Source organism: Pinus tabuliformis, chromosome 7, assembly GCF_031772625.1.
Source record: "Pinus tabuliformis cultivar Carrire ecotype Pingquan chromosome 7, CPIR1, whole genome shotgun sequence".
Lineage (NCBI taxonomy): Eukaryota > Viridiplantae > Streptophyta > Pinopsida > Pinales > Pinaceae > Pinus > Pinus tabuliformis.
The window spans coordinates 1389011586-1389034773 of NC_142293.1; the positions used below are offsets into that span (position 1 = coordinate 1389011586).

The following is a 23188-nucleotide window of genomic DNA, read 5'->3' on the forward strand; positions in this document are numbered from 1 at the left end:
AACAAACATTGCGATGTAATAATGGATAATCCAACGGTCGGCGGGGTTTCACACTGTTGGTTCGAACTTGCATCAACGGTTGAGATCTTAAGCGCTCAACACTGTTAATAATACAGAAGGTTGTGATTTCTATTAACTTTTTCTTTTATATCGTATCACACGAAAATAGAGAAATATTCAACTCCAACTCGAATACAAAGAAACAAAGGCAAATGATGGATTGCATAGATCTGACATATAATCGCAAGTAACATCAATATATAATCATACACACAATCAGATTTTATCTTGCCCAAAGTGACTAGATAATCCTCCACTATGTTTTCCCTTTATTATGTTTTCCCTAATAGAACATTTGGGTGTACACAACTTGTTGCCTTTAAACAATAAGCCTCCTTGGATGAGATAATCTAACCATTGACTTCTGTTATGCACTATTGGATTTTGAACTGTTGTATAGGCATCTTTGAAATCTGCATCATCTTTGTACATTTCAATCATTTCTTCAAATCCTACAACACCAACTTTGAATTCTTGCACAATAAAACCTACCCTGCTCAATGCATCAGCGACTTTATTCAACTTACCACTTGTGTGCTTTATCACAAAAGGAAAGCTCTACAAAAACTCTACCCACTTGGCATGTTTCTGGTTCAATTTCGGCTGGTTATTTATGAACTACAATGCACGATTGTCTGAATACAATATGAATTTCTTTGGAAACAAATATTGTCTCCATTTTTTCAAGGCTTGCACAATAGTGTAAAACTCTTTGTCGTAAGAAGAATACTTCTTCGCTTCATTCAATTTCTCACTGAACTACGCTATTATTTTTTTTCTTGACTCAGAACTATGCCAACTACAACTCCCCTAGTATCTACTTCAACTTGATATACCTTTTCAAAATTAGGAAAAGCTAAAATCGATTCCTCTGTGATTTTTCTCTTCAACAATTTAAAGTTCCTATCCATTTCTTTTTTCCACTTGAACGACTGATTAGTCTCCTTAATTGTTTAAAGAATTGGTGCACAAATCTGACTAAAACCTCTGATAAAATTTCTGTAAAAACTTGCAAGACCATAAAAGCTTCTTACCTCAAATATATTTTCGGGAATAGGTCAGTTCCAAATTTCTTGGACTTTCTCTAGATCCATTTTCAATCCTTCTTTAAAAACTAAAAATCCAAAGTAAATCAACTCTTCCTTCATGAAACTACATTTCTTTAGATTAGTTCATGCATATTTGAACATGGTTATTTGTTAATGGTCATGCAGTATGTGCTGCGTGCAGCAATACCAAGTACATTTGGCCATAATGTCACTTTGACTATTTACAAATTATTTAAATATCTGAGGTATTTTTCAATCCATCATGCATACTCTTCCATTACTCTTATCATTTGAAGTGCAACATTGGTTATGCCTTTATATGAGTTTCTACTTTTAGTTTACAAAAAATAACAAGTCTTTATCGTAATACTTGTAGGTGGGTCTCATCTAAAGAGATACATCAGGATGACTTGAAGTATTGGAAGAGGAATGTTTCACTTTTGATGTGTGATATTAAAATGTGCTTCCCTCCAAGCTTCTTTAATTCTCAAGAGCACTACCTTGTACACCTAGTAGAAGAGATTGAACAGTGTGGTCATATTCATATTCGAACAATGTGGCTCGTGGAGAGATATATGAAGGTCTTGAAACAATTGTTGAGGCAAAAGGCTTGACAAGAAGGGTCCATAGTTGAGGGGTACATGGTTTTCCAGGCCATGGTTCATTTGAGTGAGTACTTAGCTCAATTGCATCTTGAAGCTCCGAGATTATGGAATTATAACCAATCTCAATCATTTGAAGGAGAAAAATTAGAGGGAGAAGGGACTTCAAAGAGGATAAAAAGTATTAAAAAATGTTAGGAGCTATTTTTATCTTAAGTTTTATATTACATGGCTCTAAATAATTATTATTTCATTGAACGAAAAAAAATTCATTGTAGATGCGAAGGAGTGGGAGGAATTACATTTGTATGTTGCATACACTTATGACTTTATGTTGGAATGGGTGGAGAAGTACGCTGAAAAAAAGAAATTAGAAGATGAAAATGCATGGGCCGATATATATAATAGACATGGTGAAAACACTACTCGAGGATTGCCTGCAAGCCATAAAAGAAAGTGGCCAGAGAGATGCTCATGAGATTGGCTAAAGGCCAATATTGAATAGGAGGCAACAAAAGGGAATAATAGAGTAACACAACAACAATTGAATTTCATTAAAGGATCCATAAATGGGGAGGTGATATATATTAATATATTGCATATATTTAATAATTTTTTGTTAGATTTCATATCCTTGAATCTAATTAGTTGATATTTATATGAATTTAGGTAAGATATTACAAAGGAATTTGGAATTTTGGTCATCATTTTCACATCAGAAAAGTTGATGAAAAGAGAAAAACTTATGATTGTGAAGTTTCAACATCATTTGAGGTGGAATTTCATTCACATGCAAATGATAAACAACCAATCACAAGAACACTTCACTACTATGGAGTGTTGGAGGACATTATCGAGCTTGATTTTATGTCTTTCAAGAAAGTTATTTTTCTTGTTGAATGGTACAAGCTTATTGAAGTGGGAGAAGAAAAAACTATCTTGCTCCATAATAATGGATTCCACGTGATTAATACATCTAGGTTTTAAGCCACTTCTGAACCTTATGTGTTTCCATGTCAATGTGACCAAAATTTTCTCATTCCAAATTTAGAACAACCTGGTTGGTCATTTGTGATTGATTATGATCCAAGAGGATGAAGAGTAACATTTGTTCAAGATGTAGAGGACCATGATTTACTTGAAGATGCAGAAGTTCTCCCTTAAGACATAGATGGCCAAGATGGATATGATGAAGAATTTATTGTCAATGATGCATATCACCAAGATGAAGAACAAGACGAGTTTATTGAAGTTTCTGAAGGACATGAGAAACCACATGGGCATCAAATCCATGAATATGATGAATTCATTGATTTTAATTTACCTGTAGTTGAAGGTGATGAAGACTATGAAAATGATGGTATTAATTTAATTGTGGATTTAGGGTCTATTAATGATGGGGTATATATGCCATCAGATGAGGAGATTCCATCCGAGGATGACATTTTATGATCACTATGTATAATTTAAGATAGTTTTAAGGATTCACTACAATATAATTTTTCTTTACAAGTTAGACATATGAGTTTTTAATTGTAATGAACATTAAGTAATTTGAATGTTTAATGTTTGACTTGTGAGGATAACATTTTTCGATCACTATGTTTCCTTTAAGATGGTTGTAAGGATTCACTGCAATATAATTTTTCTTTACAAGTTAAGTATTGAGTTTTTAATTGTAATGAACATCAAGTAATTTGAATGTTTAAGGTTTTACTTGAAAGACTTATATATTTGGTGTTACCGATTCTATTTCCTTATCGGTTTTTTTATCAAGGTTTTCTTATTTTTATGTTATTATGTGTTTTTTTAAGAATGTACCCATGGGTGTTACCGATGCTACAATGGGGGATTCAATGATATTCACTATTTTTATGGAAATGTTAACAAATGCACGAGGGCAAGACGTTGCTATGATGATGCATGAGGTAAGTTTGAATATTGTCTTTTATATGTTCAATTATCTTATAATATTTATTATATTATGCTAATTTAAGTTTGTGTAATGCAGGCAATTGCTAAAGTCATTCCAACCCCTATAACACCTTATAATACATCTAAGGTAATGATAGTGGTGAAACTTGATCAATATTTTTGTGCATTTAGTTAACTTATTTTACTATATATATTTATTAATATTTGTGTTTTTACTAAGCGTGCATTTTGTTGGCATGCAGGATTCATTTATGCCCCTCAATACAACCAATGTTGGCATGCAGGGATCATTAATGCCCCCATATACATTTAATGTTATGCAAAATGTAAGATTCAACCATTTATTTGTGTGAGTTTGATTATGTTATTTGTTGAGAGATCTAGGGCATATATTTAATAAAGTTTTGCACAACGACTCCTTGATTTATGAGGTGTTATGAAGAGATACATCATGCCTTCAAATGGATCACCCCATCCGTTTTTTCTTCTTGTACATACAATACTATTTGAAGTACTAAAATCCTTAAACCAGAACAGAGACATTGTTTTTCTGAAAGCTGACAAAGGTGGGGCTGTTGTTATTCTTAATAGGGAAGACTACCGCAATAAAATGCTAGATCATCTTCATAACAGTGGTAGTTATAAGAAGATTTCCAAAAACCCGTTGAAGAAGATCTCCAGGATTGTGGCCCTTGCCATTAAATCAAGTAACTTAGTGAGTCCCTTGCACCATAAACTCATTGAGAGCAATCCGATCACCCCTAGAATCTATGGGCTCCCTAAAATTCATAAGGAAGGAGATCCCCTTAGGCCCATTGTCAACACCATTGGAGGTCCAACCTATCTTCTTGCTTAGTTCCTTACCTTGAAGCTTAAACCCTTAGTTGGTCATACAGGGTCCTTCGTTAAAGACTCAGCTTCCTTTATTGAGGAGCTCAAGGACATCAAGCTGGACTCTAGAGACATTCTTGTCAGTTTTGATGTTGTCTCACTCTACACTTGCATCCCTATAAATGAGGCCATGGAAGTGATCAACTGTCTAACTGATCCTGATACCACTCGGTTAGTTAAGATCTGCCTCACTTCAGCCATTTTCAGTTTTGAAGGAGAGTTCTTTGAGCAAAGCTGTGGCGTTTTCATGGGCTCACCCCTATCCCCTGTTGTTGCAAATCGTTTTATGGAGGATTTTGAATCTAAGGCTCTGAACTCAGCCCGTCTCCTACCCAAGCTTTGGAAGAGATATGTGGATGACACTAATGTCATCTGGTCTCATGGCCAAGATGAGTTAGATCTCTTCTTCAATCATCTCAATAATCAATCCTCGGCAATAAAGTTCACTAAGGAACAAGAAGTCGATGGTTGCATCCCGTTCCTTGATATTCTTATCTCTAAGAATAAGGATGGTTCCCTCTCCCACCGAGTGTTTCGCAAGAAAACTCATACGGAGCAGTATCTTCATGCTAGTTCCCACCATTTCCCTGCCCAGAAGGTGGGGGTTCTTAACACCCTGGCGATTCATGCCTTGAGGATCTTTGATGAAAGGAGCTTCGAGGAGGAGAAGTCCCATCTCCTTAATGTCTTTGTTGAAAACGGTTATAGCAGAAATTTGGGACAAAAGGATTTCCTCAAAGAAACTAAGAATTTGTTATCGAGAAGAGAACCTAAGGAACGGATTCCTGGGGTCCATCTTCCGTATGCTCAAGGGACCACGAATAGGATTGCAAGGATTCTTAAGAAGCACAATGTCCCTGCAACCTTTAGACCTCTTAACACCATTCATAAGTCCCTCAGATCTGTGAAGGATCCTATCGATCCCAAGGACATGAAAGGTGTTTATATTATTCCTTGTTCATGTGGGACCCCCTATATCGGTGAGACTGGTCGCTCCATTAACCAAAGGATTAGTGAGCACGTAGCAGACCTCAAAAATATGAGAACCAAGTCTTCCGCTTTAGCAGAGCATGTGGAGAAAACCAATCACCATTTCTGCATTGAAGAAGCTAGTGTGATTGCTAGAGTGGCAATTTCATCACCAGAAATTTAGGGAAGCCCTTGAGATTGAAAAAGGGCCGAACAATCTCAATAGAGAGGATAACTGGAAGATCAGTAGTTGCTGGGTCCCAGCCCTCTCCTCCTAATAGTTTTCTCCCTCTCTCTCTTTTTTTTTTGTTATATTCAAGCTCTTTGATTCTTAAATTAAAATTAATATTTTTATTTATTTATTTATTTATTTATTATTATTATTATTATTTTTATTTTATTTTTTTTGCCAAGCTCTTTGATTCTTAAATTAAAATCATTATTATTATTATTATTATTATTTTCAAGCTCTTTGATTCTTAAATTAAAATTAATATTTTTATCTATTTATTTATTTATTTATTTGTTTTTTTTTAAAGCTCTTTGATTCTTAAATTTAAATTAATATTCTTATTTATTTATTTATCATATTTTTATTTTATTTATTATTATTATTATTATTATTATTATTTTATTATTATTATTATTATTATTATTATATTTTTTTTTTTTTTTTTTAATTTAAAAGTATTAAGTAATATTGTAATTCTCTAGTATTTTTATCAGGATACTCTTTGACTATGAATATGAAACTTATTTATTTATTTATATGTCCTTTTATCTTATATTTTAAAATAGAATTAACTATTTATAGAATATTCTATTTTTAACTTATACAACTAACTAATATTTATATAACCTCGTTGATTTATAATTAATTTATTTTAAGATTTAAATCTTCCTTTAACTAATATTTTATTTAAAATATAATTAACTTATATTTATTTAAAATATAGTTAACTATTATATAATTTTAATTACTCTATTATTTTATTATTGTAGTATATTAACTCACTTATTTTAATGTATATTTATAAAATTATCAATTTATGTTTATTTTAATAAGAAAATTAATAACCAAATTAACTGATTTGAAAAATAAAAATAAAAAATAAAATAATAAAAAAATAAAAGAAAAAAGAAAAAAAATTGGTCTAACTATCCATTTCCCAGTCAAATCGAGCTGTCATGATTCTAGCCGTTACCTGGATATTCTGCCCAATCTATTTATAATGCATAGCAAGATCTGCTCATTCAAATTGTCCTGACGATGAACCACACGGATTGGTTCGAAATGCATCGACAAAATTATCTCTATGTGATTTTCACCAAGGATTCTTCTCAAAAATGATGTCAAGCTACTTTTCTAGGGTTTTCATGTAATCAAGAGGCCTTTTTAGGGTTTCTTAAATTCAAACCTTAGATCACACTCTTTTCCCTTTATGTCATTCTAGAGTTTATCCCATGCCCTAGAAATCAAATCATAGGGAACAAATACCTTAATATTAAGGTTTCTAAATACTAGGGTATTTCTTAAAATATAAACCCATAAATTCAACCCTACTACATCTTATGATGGACCCTTTAAAAGAAAATTATTATACATACCTCACGGACACCTATCTGTACTGATTAGTATTTTGGTTGCCATGATTATTTGCAACTTTACTATACATTTCATTGATCATTTGGCACCTTCATGACCTTCTTTTAATGAGCCTTCCGAGATATTTTCATTCTATAATGGGACTTGCTTCTTCATGTGTTCATGAAATCCATGCCTCAGTCATAACAAAAATAATCTTCTTTTTCCTTTTTTTACATAAATTACATAGAATTGTGATTAGATATGTCATTATGAAGACCGAACCTAGTTACATATTTCAAAATTATACATTTGTTATTCCATCTTATTATTTATATTTGTGCCTTGTAGGATGTTTCTAGGGGGACTCCAACAAGTATACAATGTGTTGGTATAGAGGATTATGTAATGCCATCTACACCTAGACCAGAACCCCATAACATGCACTTTAAACAATCTATTGGTATAGAGGGTCATGTTATGCCATCTACACCTAGACCAAAACCCCATAGCATGACCTTTACATCAAATGTGGGTCTAGTCAGCATTTTCCCACCAAGACCAAGACAAGTTTCTTTGAGGAGTCTTATAGACTCACAAACAAGAATGTTAAGGCTCCTACCAGATATTCCTGCAAATTTTCAAGTCAGACAAGAAATAATTGAACAAATTCAGTTATGGGAAATGTAATTGTTGGAGTGTAGCTCTTGCAAGAGATCAATAGGTAAAATTATCTTATTTTTTTATAATCTCATTTGTTATGTTTAGGATCATTATTTTAGAAATGAAAAATAGTTTCATATTTTGGTTGGGTTCTTAATAGTTCCACAATTTCATTGTAAATGCAGGAAGTAAGTGACACAGTGCCTAATGTATCTATAAGAGAACCTCCCTCAATCCCCAAGACTACAACAATATCATCGGTTACCACAAAAGGAATGCAAGAAGTTACAATCTTGCTCACTTCAGAAGGAAATGTCTTGAAGGATGAAACAGGGCTGAAATTTTATCACTTTGTTTTTTGTCGTGCAGAACAATTATTTGGAAATACCATCCAAATGGATTGGAGGAAACAAGCCAATGCCAAAAAAGAGGAACTATTTAAAGATGTAATAATAGCATTTGGTAATCCTGGATTTGATAAGGAACTTATTCTACAGATTGCAAGTAAATACATGCACTCAAGGAGGTCCAGTTTAAGGACAAAGTTGACAAAAAGCTTGATGTATCCACGTCTAGCTTGGATCACAGACGAAGTGACGTGGGATGAACTTATGAAAGATGCCAAGTTTAAGAGGAAAGTCCTCAGAATTCCAAACTATATGCCATATGCACAAGGAGGAGCTAAGATACGCTTACGAGATACAAGAAAAGTAACCCAAGCTAGGGTGTCAGAATTTTGATCTCACAAATTAGGCTCTGGTGGATATAATAATATTTGTGGTGGTATGGTAAGTGATATTTCCATCTATTATATTTTCTATTTTAGGCAAAGTAACCATGGTCACCTTGAGTTAATTGTATCTTATTAGTTATATTACCTTATAGATATGATTATCTTTCTTAATGTAGGTTCACCAGTTTCAAAAGGAAGCTTCAGAGGAAAACCTAAAATATGCTTTATTACATGGTTCCCAAGGTCTTCGCCAACACATGATAAATTGAGGGGAAAAATTAATTACTGGTTATGGATCTGTGGTTAGTTGTTTATAATATTATATGAATACTGAAAAAAATCAATTGGAGTTTTTAATGTTATTATAACAAGTTAAAGTGTGTTGTGTATAGGAATCAGGTGAAACATCTGTAAGTGAGCATGGGGAGGAGATACAAGCACATGATGATTTGCTTGTTGCACAAAATCATCCAATAGTCATTACTGAACCTTGGCAGGAAACCATTATTGAATTTCAACGAATGGGAGAAAGAAATAATGAGGAGGGTGTTCACTGTGATGAGCATTCCACACCCACAATTAATGTAGCGCCTCACAAAAAGAGGACATAAAGGATTGATATGTATTAAATTTTAATAACTTGAACGTGCATCACTCTAGCTTCTAAGGAGCGCACTAGGTTGTGAGGGTCCAAACATAAACTAATTATGTGTGCAACAAAACAAATTTTGAAGATACTTTGTTTTTTTTATGAGTACTTACATATTATGGGCATCACTAAGACTGTTGCAGGTCCTAACTTGTATTATTTTTTTGATTATGATCAATTTGATATGATTATATTTTTGTTGTATGTAGATGACTTGGTCCTAAAAGTTAGTTAAAAAATTCTCTATCCCATGGTGCAAGAAGAAACTGGCAAGTGAAGTTGACATGAAGGACATACACCTCATGTGTTATTTCTTGGTCTTCGAGGTTTGGCTAAGTTGAGGTGAGGTGGTCCTCGAATAGGGGTAAGTAAGCAATTGAGATTCTGAAGAAGTTTTGGATAATGGACAACAAACCATGGGCTACTTTTATGATACATATTTTGAAGTTATCAGTAGATTAAGATTAAGATTTGGTTGATTTGTCAGCGTAAAAAAAGAATATAGGTTCCCTAACATGTCTGGTAGAATTTAGCAGTCAAATTGATGTGTGCACGAGATCCCTTGTCTCACAAACAAGGGGGGCTCAGACATCAATTTAGTGTCCAGCTTGGCTACTAATATATGGTTGAGATGAGGTTGCTGCAAATATTCTCCATGCTCTGAGGTATGCGAGGTACTTAAAGGGCACACTGGCACAGTGCTTTGAGCTGCTGCATGCTTCAGTGGATTTTGACAGGGCCAAAGATGCAGGTGGCGGGAAGAGTGATTCATGGTTTTGTTTCAGCTTGGGTTCAAATATAATATCTTTGTTAGGATGGGATACCCATGTGTGCAAGTTGAAGTAGTCCCTTTCTGGTCTAAGGTAGCCTCATGTGCTTGGTACTCATGGATTTATGAGTACTTAAAGATCATGGGCATCACTAAGACCGTTGCAGGTCCTAAATTTTATTACTTGTTTGATTATGATAAATTTGATATGCTTATATTTGTGTTGTATGTAGATTACCTGGTCCTAATAGTTAGTTTAAAAAACTCTATCCCATGGTGCAATAAGAAACTGGCAAGTGAATTTGACATGAAGGACATCAACCTCATGTGTTATTTCTTGGTCTTAGAGGTTTGGCTAAGTTGAGGTGAGTTGGTCCTCGAACACGGGTAAGTAAGCAATTGATATTCTGAAGAAGTTTTGGATAACGGACAATAAACCCTAGGATACTTTTATGATACATATTTTGAAGCTTTCAGTAGATTCAGATTTAGATTTGGTTGATTTGTCAATGTGAAAAAATTAGATAGGTTCCCTAACACGTATGGTAGACTTTAGCAGTCAAATTTCTATGTGGATGAGATCCATTGTCTCACAAACAAGGGGGGATCAGACACCAATTTAGTGTCCAACTTGGCTGTTAATATATGGTTGAGATGAGGTTGCTGCAAATCTGCTGAAAAATGCATGTGTCATCCTTAGATGTGTTTTTTCTGTCCAATTCAGTTCAAAAATTATTTTCTGTCGTAGCAGTTTTGCAAATGGTTTTTATTATTCTGGATTGAAATGAAAAAGTAAACCTTTGGCTCATGTACCTGCTTTTTATTTGGATCTGCTTTTACATGTCAATGTCTTACAATGTTTCCAGTTAGCCTGCTCTGTTTTCATTTATCAATTTCTTATGCTTTGTCTGGTTATTATTTGGTTGCTTTCCTATATGTCCTTGAAATATTCTTGGATTTTTATCTCATATACAAACATAATTTTTTTGTTTTGATCGTTTAGGTAATTCACCCAATTGTAGGTTGAGTCAACTATAATCTGCCAAGGATCAACTGGTAGGCCTGTTACACATTTAGTTGAAGCGAAGACACTTGTTTCACTGTATTCAAACATGACTCCACCTAGTGCTGGTGGTCCAGCAAAGATACATATTCCACCTAGTGCTGAAGGTCCAAGAAACAGAGGAGAATCACGCTTTCCTCATCCATCTCTGAATGAAAGGATTCTTTCATCTCTATTGTAATTCAACATATACTTAATGTGTATACTTCCGTCCATTTTATCTTGCGCTGAGTGGATGTATGCCCAGGGTGTCTTTATATCCTATTTTAATGTTTTGCCGCAATTCCTGTATACATGTTGTACATCCACCATTGTTTACATCCAACACGGAACAGGGCTACTGGTCATCCCTTTTGTTTAGGAGTTGGAGCATAAAAAACACACGCATCTATTTTCAGTTATTCTTTAGCGAATGTCAAAGTCTCTTCATACAAATGCCAGCTCTGTTGCTTTATTGAGGCTCGCAAGCGATGATGGTCAATGTTTTTTTCTATTAATCCTAGACTGCCAGCATTTCCAAACATTTTTGAGGTGCTACAAGTCTAATTCGTGAAATTGTATATATTCATATCTTTGATTTTGCTAGAAATCTAAGGTTGCCAGCATTTCCATGCATTTTTTATTCTGCTACAATTCTAATTCATGTATACGCTCTATATATACACCATTTTTCACATCCAACTGGGTAATAGGTATATACAGTTGTTACACATTCGTTCTGTTTCTGAGATGGAGCATGCACAACACATGCACTCATCTATTTCGTGTCAGTATTTTTCTAATGCTCGAGTCTCTTCATACAAATGCCTGTCCTATTGTTTTATCAAGATTTTTAAGGGAGGATGATCGATGTCTTGCTATAAATGTAAGGCTACCAGCATTTCCAAACCTTGTTACTAGAGGATGTGTTCTAAGCCTCCATAGGTTTTTAGTTTTTAGTTTTACCATTTACAGGGGGTTGATATAGGTGCACCCAGTGGACAGTTAGAAAAATGTCCATATTCATTTGAATATTTTCAATATTACAATGACCGTAGGGCTCACTAGAGGGGTCTTCTATGGCAGATAGTCCATGCCATGCTAGAATATGGACTCCTAAAAGGTGTGAACCCTGATTTTAACCAATAGAAATTCAAAATCATATAAGCCATTTCTTATTCGGCACAACATTCTTAACATTATTTGCAATCACAGCACCTATGAAGCTTGGTATCCAAAAATAGCATAATAAAACAGAGGAGAAAAAATATGGCTATCCAGATTGATATCAGGTAGCTTTTTATTTCGCATCTAGAGGGTACCTTAAACTTCTATTTTTAAAAAAAATCTCACTTACATTAGATGTTTTCTTTATTTTCCCATTTTGTTATCAAATGCTTCTCGCCTCAAATCCCTCACTTTTTAGTCTGGTTGGTTCTTTCATATTAATGCTTCTGCTTCTCTGTTTCAAATTAAATGCTTCACCTACTGCTTCTTTGTCTAGGGTATACATATTTTTATTCTCTATTTCTACTCATGGTCACTTCTGCATCTAGGAGATAGCTTCAGCAATCCCTCGTTGCCACTATGACATGATGTACTTTCTATCCCATTAACTATTTTGGTCATCTTTTTTTCACATGCTTTGTAATACTAAGTACTTTTCCAGTCTATCAGTGGAAATGATGAAGTTCGATGCGTACAAAGGAGTGTGATTCTGGATACCCTTGCAAAAGAATTGGCTCGAGGAATGATCAGATTCAATGCTAAAATTGTTTTCATTCAACAGTCTACAGATTCTTCTTTAGCTATAGTAAAATTGGGAGATGGAACGCTTATCAAAGCTAAGGTAGCATCTTAAATCCAAAATTCTGACTCCCACTTGAAGTAGTAAAACTTGGGGGTAAATTTAGTAATGAATTGAATCCCCTCTTGCTAAACAAAGGTAATATTAATAACCCATATGCGCTGGTTTCTATCAGGTAGGAATTTCTGTGGTGGTTTCTCTCATACACGAGTATTAGATGTCCTTTTGTATTTGAGAAAAAATGACAGGGGTCTGTTGAATGCAAGTTTGATCATTAAATCTATCTTATATGTTATCATGTTTCTCTCAACCATTTGGAATTTGTTTCTACCCACAGGTACTGATAGGTTGTGATGGAGGGAATTCCGTAGTCGTTGAATGGCTGGGTCTTATAGCCCCTAGTCTTTCTAGGAGATCTACTATTAGGGGATTGGCAACGTACCCTGAAGGACATAAGTTTGGGCCAAAGGCGCAACTATTTTGGGGATAACATTTGAGGGCGGGTTTTGTTCCATGCAATGAGAAGGATGTTTATTGGTTCACAACCTAGAGTTCACTTCCTTGTGGTATAATATTATATCACCCTTTGTTATAATTGTTCTGTGGATCATGTGTAGGTGTAGGAAATCATCAATCTTAAAAATAGATTATTCAAAAATTATTGAAACCTTCTATTATATTCCTTTCAGATAATTTTGAACAATTGTGTTGCATTTGAATTTTTTATCTTGATATTATAATCCTCATATAGTAGTCACAAGCTCTGTGAACTATTTGACAGAAAATAAGAAGAATATAAGGCATGCCTAACTGGATGTGTTGCAGATTTAGATATTGGACGTGATCCAAAGAGTATATTGGAAAATGCATTGGAAAGACTTCGAGACTATGTAGAGGAGATTCTGGATATAGAAATAAAACTCAAATAGACACTTTAGCATTAATGCACTCAGCTTGAGGTGGCCATGGGTAGTGTTATTCGGAAAACTATGTAAGGGAAATGTCTATGTTGCAGGGGATGCAATGCATCCTATGACTCCAGACTTAGGACAAGGTGGATGTTCTACACTTGAGGATGCAATGGTGCTAGGAAGGTGCTTGGAAGAAGCAATGACAATCACAAATGGTCTAGAAGAAGACAAAAGAATTGAAGCAACACTGAAGAAATATGTGGAGGAGAGGAGATGGAGAGAATTTGGGCTGATAAGTGGAGCATATATAACATGAATAGTGCAACAAGGATATAGGGGCTTTACACATTGTTATAGAAGCTATAAGGAGACACACAATTTAAAGTAAGCTTATCTATATGCTCCAAACCCTGCATTCTAGCACTTGCCTCATGAATTCATAAGTTACATTCTTTGTTTAGTGACTAGTCGATATATTCGAACTATCATTTGTGTATGTAGACTACTATGGAGGGCTCTCGATGTTCTTAGTGTTGCAGAGTCCCTTCGCCTGAAGCATCTGCAGTTACAGGGGTATTGTCATTACATCATTCAATTTGATCCTCTGTACTTTACCTCCAGCTGCTCTTCCCACTATAATTTAGCTTCTTGTATGCCAATTTATAGGGCATAGGTGACTTCCTTCCCTTCATCATTTACCAAACAGCTCTCATACACTGGCTTTGGACAATGGTAAGTACGCCAGCATAACTCTTGGCTGATAAATGTCTCAGAAAGCATGCAAGACCATAGCAAACATAGATGTAGAAATTGTAAAAGCTCAACGTATTATTGTTTCTGCATCTAGGAGATGGCTTCAGCACTCCCTCATTGCCACTATGACATGATGTACTTTCTATCCCATTAACTATTACCAAACAACTCTCGTACACCGACTTTGGAAAATGGTAAGTATGCCAACATAACTCTTGGCTGATAAATGTCTCGGAAAGCATGCAAGACCATAGCAAACATAGATGTAGAAATTGTAAAAGCTCACCGTATTATTGCTTTTGCCCTCATGCATTTAGGATTTGATCGCTAAAACAATAAGACCACAATGGCCAACACACAACATATCTCAAGGTATGCAGCGTTGCGTTTAGAGTAGAAGCTATAAGTAGACTCACAATTTAAGGTAAGCTACTTTAGCTGTTCATTAGGAATTACTCAATTATATTATTTATTTGTTTGTATGCTCCAAACCCTGCATTCTATCACTTTCCTCATGAATTCATAAGTTACATTATTTATTTAGTGACTAGTGGATATATTCAAACTATCATTTGTGTATGCAGACTACTATGGAGGGTTCTCGATGTTCTTGGTGTTGCAGAGTCCCTTCGTTGGAAGCATTCGTAGTTACAGGGGTATTGTCATTACATCATTCAATTTGATCCTCTGTACTTTACCTCTAGCTACTCTTCCCACTATAATTTAGCTTCTTGTATGCCAATTTACAAGGCACAGGTGACTTCCTTCCCTTCAACATTTATCAAATAACTCTCATACACCAGCTTTGGAAAATGGTAAGTATGCCATCATAACTCTTGGCTGATAAATGTCTTGGAAAGCACGCAAGACCATAGCAAACAAAGATGTAGAAATTGTAAAAGCTCACCATATTATTGTTTCTGCCCTCATGCATTCAGGATTTGATCGCCAAAACAATAAGACCACAATGGCCAACACACAACTTATCTCAAGGCATGCAGCGTTGCATTAGATTAATAGGTTTTTAGTTTTACCGCTTACAGGGGGTTGATATAGGTGCACCCAGTGGACAGTTAGAACAATGTCCATATTCATTTGAATATTTTCAAGATTACAATGACCGTAGGGCTCATTAGAGGGGTCTTCCATGGCAGATAGTCCATGCCATGCTAGAATATGGACTCCTAAAAGGTGTGAACCCTAAGTTTAACCAATAGAAATTCAAAACCATATAAGTCAATTCTTATTGGGCACAACATTCTTAACATTCTTTGCAATCACAACACCTATGAAACCTAGTATCCAAAAACAACATAATAAAACAGAGGAGAAGAAATATGTCTATCCAGATTGATATCAGGTAGCTTTTTATTTCGCATCTAGAGGGTACCTTAAACTTCTATTTCTAAAAAAAAATCTCACTTACATTGGATGTTTTCTTTATTTTCCCATTTTGTTATCCAAAGCTTCTCGTCTCAAATCCATCACTTTTTAGTCTGGTTGGTTCTTTTAGATTAATGTTTCTGCTTCTGTGTTTTAGCTTTAATGCTTCACCTGCTGCTTCTTTGTCTAGGGTGTACCTGTTTGTATTCTTTATTTCTATTCCTAGTCATTTCTGCATCTAGGAGATGGCTTCAACACCCCCTCATTGCCACTATGACATGATGTACTTTCTATCCCATTAACTATTTTGGTCATCTTTTTTTCGCATGCTTTTTAATACTAAGTACTTTTCCTGTCTATCAACGGAAATCGTGAAGTTTGATGCATGCAAAGGAGTATGCTTCTGGATACCCTTGCAAAATAATTGGCTCCAGGAATGATCATATTCAATGCTAAAGTTGTTTCCATTCAACAATGTACAGATTCTTCTTTGACTATAGTAAAACTGGGAGATGGAACGCTTATCAAAGCTAAGGTAGCATCTTAAATCGAAACTTTTGACTCCCATTTGAAGTAGTAAAACTTGGGAATAAATTTAGTAATGAATTTAATCCCCTCTTGCTAAACAAAGGTAATATTAATAACCCATATGCACTGGTTTACATTTGAATTTATATTATTTTTTTTCAACAAGTTGACACTTAAAATGCAGAAATGCATGTTTTATGTGGAAATAAATTTTTACACTATACGGCATGTTCTATACCTCTTATTATATTGTGCTGAGAGATGAACTCCATCCCTAGCTAAGCATGGAAGGGAAGTGATACTCGCACTCTCTTTTATAAGTGACACATAGGGTTCATAAAAATATATATATATATATTGCTTAGATATATGGATCTTCACTCTATCTAACTGATAAAAAATGAATTCAAAAAGACGTGAAAAATAAAACAGAACTGCCTAATCTAACTTTAGCACTGTATCTTTAACCTGAAATATAACAATAAGCTTATCCTATTCTAAGGAAGTTGTGCATGCCTTTGGTTTGAGTAGATTGTTTGATTGTATTAAATTTAACATTTAGATTTATTTTTTCATTCAAATTTGGCTATAGTTAGATCACCTAACAGATCACATTTTTTTCATTTATGTTCTTCTTCCATATGCGCTACCGACTTACAACGTTTCCTTTGTAGCATATGGTGCAAATGCTAGTTAAATTTAAATTAATAAATATATAATTATAAAAGACTCATTTAGGTAAAATCCCATATGGTTGTTGAGTATTAATGTTGATTGATATTCTGCAAGTTTTAGTCAGAGATTTTGTTCACTCTTCTAATAAGAGTTTTCAAATACTTCCCATCCCACTACAGAGAAAAATAGGTGATGTACTTTCATTTAAAAGGATTTGAAACTTACCTAGTATTTTCACTAGTATTCACGACATTTTTGAGCTTTGATTGGGAACAAACAGTACTACCAACCAAAATTAGAGATGGTGTCATCATTAAAATTTATGCTTATATTAAAGAGTATATTGGTTTTGTTTTTGATCCATTTTTATATTAAGAGTTTAATAAGTTTGCAGAATCTTATTTTTATTTCAATTATTAATTATTATAAAGATAGTAGGGGTTTTTATTATAAAAAAAATAAAATGACTCTACTATTGCATTTGCAAGTGCTCGTGGGAATCATGCAAGGCAAGGCAAGTGAGAATGAATAAATACTATGAGTGCACACATTTCTATTTCAGGTACGCACTACATTTATTTTATTTTATTTTAGTAAGTAGCTCTCTTGGAAATGGTTGAGAAATGGTATAAAACTTGCCTTACAGGAATTTATTATTTTATTCTTAACAGGAAGAAGGATGGGTGGTTTGGTGTTCCTCAAAGAAATGATTAAGTGCCGAGAAAACATCTAGTGATAGAGACTTTTCTGCAACTTTAGCTTGTTATGAAGTTGATCATAATAGTTCATTACCCGAATTAGATTCATTGGATATGAAGCTTCCTCACAAACTATATCACCACCAATTTGGATACCAATTGCTGCAATTCTTGGGCTGCAACAGGAGATGGATCCAACTCAAATTGTGAAAGCCAATAGTGGAGAAGATAATTATGTAGGTCACCAATACATTGAGAATTGGCATATATCATGTTGCCAAGACCTGTGTCAATTTTTCATCTTTTGTAAAACCTTCATGAAGACAGAATTTCCAATCAATTGTAAATTCGAATTCATATACATTATTACAATTCAAGGAAGCCAATTCAAATTATACAAGGGTATTAAAATTGTGGTTTAACAACTAGATATGAATTTAATTTCCACCATTTAATGTGATTGAAGCTTTGAATTTCTATGTTAGAGAGTAAACCCTCTTGTAGGATGGAGAAATCTAGAACATATTTTTTTTGACTCATACTATGTCTTAAAATGAAGTTCCAACTGAGGATCCTACATGTTCAAATGACGTGAAGGCATTTTCAGAAAATATAAGTGTGTTGCCTTATTATTTTCAATGTTGATTTCCAAAATTGTTTTTTCATTTAGATTTAAAATTACTTTGTTGTTAGCATCGAAAATAATGGATTTATCTATTTTTTGTTCTGTTGGTATCCATAAACAACAAAAATTTAAGGTAATTAAAATCACTATTTGTGAACTTTGAATGTGAAACTACTTTGAAAGAACATTCAAAATGATTTTTTTTTTAATATTTTTTTATATTGTCTCTAGAAAGACAATAGTTTGAATTATGGACATATAGTCTCTATAGAGACAATATGTTTTTAATCTCAGCTATTGTCTCTAAAAATACAAAAATGTAATTGTCTCTAAAGAGACACAAATGAAGTTGTCTCTAGAGAGACAAATGAAATTGTCTCTAGAGAGACAAATCAAATTGTCTCTTAATAGACAATAATTCTTGTCTTTATAGAGACAATAATAATATGTGTTCTATATTGTCTTTATAGAGACAAATTTTTGAGACATTATATTTTGAGACACCCGCTTAAAGACATTATTTAAGACAATACACATGTTTCTTTTTGTCTTAAGTTAAGACAATTGACTCAAACATTGTCTTAAATATTGTCTTAAAACCCCCCTACATGTAGTAGTGTATCATTCTTTCCACTTCCATCATCAAGTACTACTGCTTTTTTCCACTGAAGATCATTATTCACCATTTCATTCAATTCTTTTATTCCTGTTGCTGCTTTAAGACTCGAATCAATTTGTTTTATTGGTTTTTGAATCCATTCTTCAATGAGCTTCAAATCTGCATCAAATTTATTTCAATTTTTTCGCTCATGCTATTTTGAACACCTGCATATTAAAAAACAATGTTAAAAGCATCTATATTATGCTCTTCAATGACAACTTCCTGCTCTACCTCTTCCTTCTCTGCCTTCTTTTCAACTTCACTAAAATTATCTTCTACTATTATGTGGTCAGTGGATATTCTCATAAAAAACTATTCAATCATTTTATCATGTTTTTTATCATCAACTGTTGGTAGATCACATACTGCTTCATGAGCAGCTACAACTGCTTCATATCTTGCTACTACAGTGGCAACTTCAACCTTCAATTCTTCATCAAATATTTCACTTACTATATTGCCACAATTAATCTCTATTTCAAAAAATAAACCACACATATCATCAACAATAATGCTCATCTACAATATGGTGGGATATCCGAGCATGCATATGTTTATTGTCAACTCCATTGACAATTTCAACTTCACAAAATCCATTAGTTGCGGCTGGATTCACCAATTCACATCTCACTTTGCAGTCAATATCCACATGTGTCTCATTATAGTGGGATTCACAATCATTTGTATCATCCATGTTACAATGGATTCCTTGATCATTTACATGCTCTTGCTTTGCTTCACATACAGATACTTTTTCTTCTATCTTTGCAATCTTTGTTGCATATTCTTCATCCATATGCATGTTTGCACACTGGGCTTCGTTTTTACGGTCTTGAAAACCATTGTCTACTTTTTAGTGGGATTCTCCAAGCTTTGTTTTCCTCTCAGAGTCTTGCTCATCTACTCTTAGATCTGCAACTGACTTCTTTTCTTGTGACATAACCTGATGTTGCATGTCACTACTCCTTGCACCAAACTCTACTTCTAGGAACTTCCATGCTTCCTTGGAAGTTGTAGCCTTTGCTACCTTACACAAACACTTCTCATCCAATTCTTGTTTTATAAAATTCAATGCTAAAACATCACATACCGCATCATATGGGTTATTAGACTCATACTCAATTAGCTCTCTAGCTCGAAGAAAAGTTAACATCTTGATAACCCAATGATCAAAATATTCACCTGTAAACATAGGAGGTGGTAGCAAATCAAAGCTACACCATTACCCTCGTTTTCTTCTTTATCTTCTGCTAGACTTCTTAGTTCCTCAACTGCGGCCTAAACCTCTCTAACGATGGCAACAATCTCTACCTCTTCATTCAAAATCCTTTTTTTAATATGCTTCAGTTGCGGCTTGCGACCCATGACTGATGTCATTCCTTTTTTTTATAGTTGTTTTACTAATTGCTTGAGTGTATCTTCCATATTGCCCCCAAAAGAAATATGATTTTCAATATGTGCCCCAAAACGCACAATCTTCACCAAAACATTATCATACTTACAAAAAACCAAATAACTAACAAATTTTACAAATCCCTAAATTCTCTTGCCAATCAAACTTATTATAAACTCTTTTATAAAATCCCTTAATGATTTTTTATATATAAAGCAAATCTTTTATAAAATATATCTATATATATATATAAAATAAAAAACCTTTATAAACTTGAACTTTTCAATATATCCAAAAATGACTTTAAAAACCTTCGAATACCTTTTATGTTAAAATCCTTCCAACTTTATGGCAAAACTTTCATATTTTATAAACCTTTATCACGGGGAATAACCCATAAACTTTAAATAAAGCCATCTTTCAAAAAATACTAACACTTTAATATTGGTAAAAAGAATCCACCGAAGTTTTAAAAAAAGAGTTGTCTTTAGTGTGACTTTTTGGAGATTCTGGTGACGGAATCCGGCAGAAAACCTTGAGGTTAAATCTTGATTTGTATTATTTAAAATGGTTTTTTAACTGCATATTTGGATTCAGCACCGTGAAAAACCTCTAGGACACTTTGATTGTGCAAAAAATAGCTATCAAACTTGCGATTTCAATAAATTGTGGCCGGATTTTGACCAGAAAAACCCACCGGAAAAGCTTCCAAAAAATATCTTTAAAGACAACTCCTTAAAAACACCCTTCCATGTGCCACACTCCTTAATAATTTTTCGTATTAAGTGACGCGTTAACAAATTTTTATGAGTCATTTGTAACCACGTGACATTTTAAACAAATTTTCTTGACTTGGTTAACGCGTCCGTGACTGGTTGAGACCTGTGTACGAATGCTCTATATGGTAACGATACCCTGTGTATGCGGTAAGTTTTTCATCTTTAACGTGTCTCTAAGCTAAGCCCAAGAGCATTATAACGCTCTGAATACCACTGTAAGGAGTGTTACAGGTCAAACAAGAAGAGTGTTATAGGAAAAAATACTTCTCTCTTCTATTTCACGAATTATTGTTGACTCGGTTTTGTTTTGTTTTGTTTTTTTTGGCTCTTTGTAAATGTATCAATACCAATTTGTTGTAAAGGCAGAGGAACTCACTTTAATTTGTTGTAAAGGTAGAGGACTGAAAACATAAATTCGCACACAAAATACATGATGCGCTACTTTTTTATTGATCATACAAAACATGATTCTTACAATGAGTTTGGTGAAGTGAAAGGTATTTAAACTTTTCCAATTAGTGACTTGCTTAAAATATCTTGACATGCATACACACTTAACTCAGTTAACTCATACTCTAAGTATAAACTGTACTTAACTCTTTATCCATCACTCAACTTGACTCACCACTCAACACTCAACAACTAACTCTCTAATTTTAGTCCACTCCTATGTTAATGATTAAGAATATGCTCAATATTTTATATATATGAATCCCTAAAAATATGCCCAACATTACCATAAAATATATATATATATATATAATTTTGATCGAAGACCTACTCTTCCTCTCTACAAAACATAAGATCCCACTCTAATTAGGATGGGCTGAAAGATGCAGGATAAATTTGAAAAATTCAAGTTCTCCCAATTACAAATTTAAAATGGATGATGCATGGATGAGATGGACACCTATGATATGATATGGGACGCCAGATGTTTGGCAATTGCAAATGGAGACGACGCTATAGGAGGCTGAACACCACAACAACACGGATAGCCAGTTCCGGAGATGGGACGCGGGGAAATCTGACACATCGATAAACAGGTACGATATATTACGGTATTCAAACATACGACCTCTGCATTGATATGTAGGGTGAATGGGCGCTATCGGGGCGCTTTAAATGGCCGATGGCAAGCCCGTTATTGTTGTCGTTTTTAAAACAATCATTTCTTATTCAAAAATACATTTTATTTGCAGTCAATTAAGGTGTATATTAATATTTTATATTTATTAGTTAGGCTGATACACTTTCTTTTGAATCAGTTCCCTTTGCATTTTCGTCTATCTTTTTTGCCCAGATTTGACATCTATTACATGATTTAATTAGACATGTCTTACATTATTTAATTATCATGCGTTGTTTATGGAATGATATGGCTTTAAAGTTAAGTCATGACGTGGGTTGTTGTTTTATCGTGGGTAGTTGGTTTACGCGATAATATGGCTTGAAAGTTGCGCCACTCTCTTAACTGTTGAGAGAAGCAAGTTCATCATGGTTTCAAAGTGTTATTTACGGTGTTTTCCCAGGAAAACCAGTACGCATGTTCACGGAGGATTGTGAAGTCCAGAGTTGTCGGTTTTTTTACTTGCAGGGTTTTCAAATTCCTTGGATGTCTCAGAAGTTAAATATAAAAGTTTCAACTGAAAGACCTAAGAAGCCTTGTGTTGCATGGAGGAATTCTGAGCAGATTTTTGAGCTGATGCCAAAAGTGATGGACACTTCCTAGACTTTCACTTTTTGTGCAGTTAATTTCCTTTTGCGTCTTCAACGACTTCCTAAATGTTGTCCTTACATGGCTGACATTTCACAAAACATTTGATTCAATTTCATTTTAATTTAGTTATAGTACGGTGGAGGATAGCTGAGGTCAGTTTTGTTTACATTTCGGGCAGAAAGTGTTGAAATTATAATTTCAACTGCTATGAACAGTTGAAACAGCAGTAGCTACTTTACTTATTTGTCCTGATCCAGCGCCCCACATTTATTCCCGATCTTTTAAGTCACCGCCATTACCATCTTTTC

General features: G+C 34.1%; 1 pseudogene; it reads left to right on the forward strand.

The window, feature by feature from the left end:
- LOC149252833 (monooxygenase 2-like) overlaps positions 1-14053 on the forward strand; it is a 34511-nt pseudogene extending 20458 nt beyond the window's left edge.
- Positions 14054-23188: the final 9135 nt, after the last annotated feature.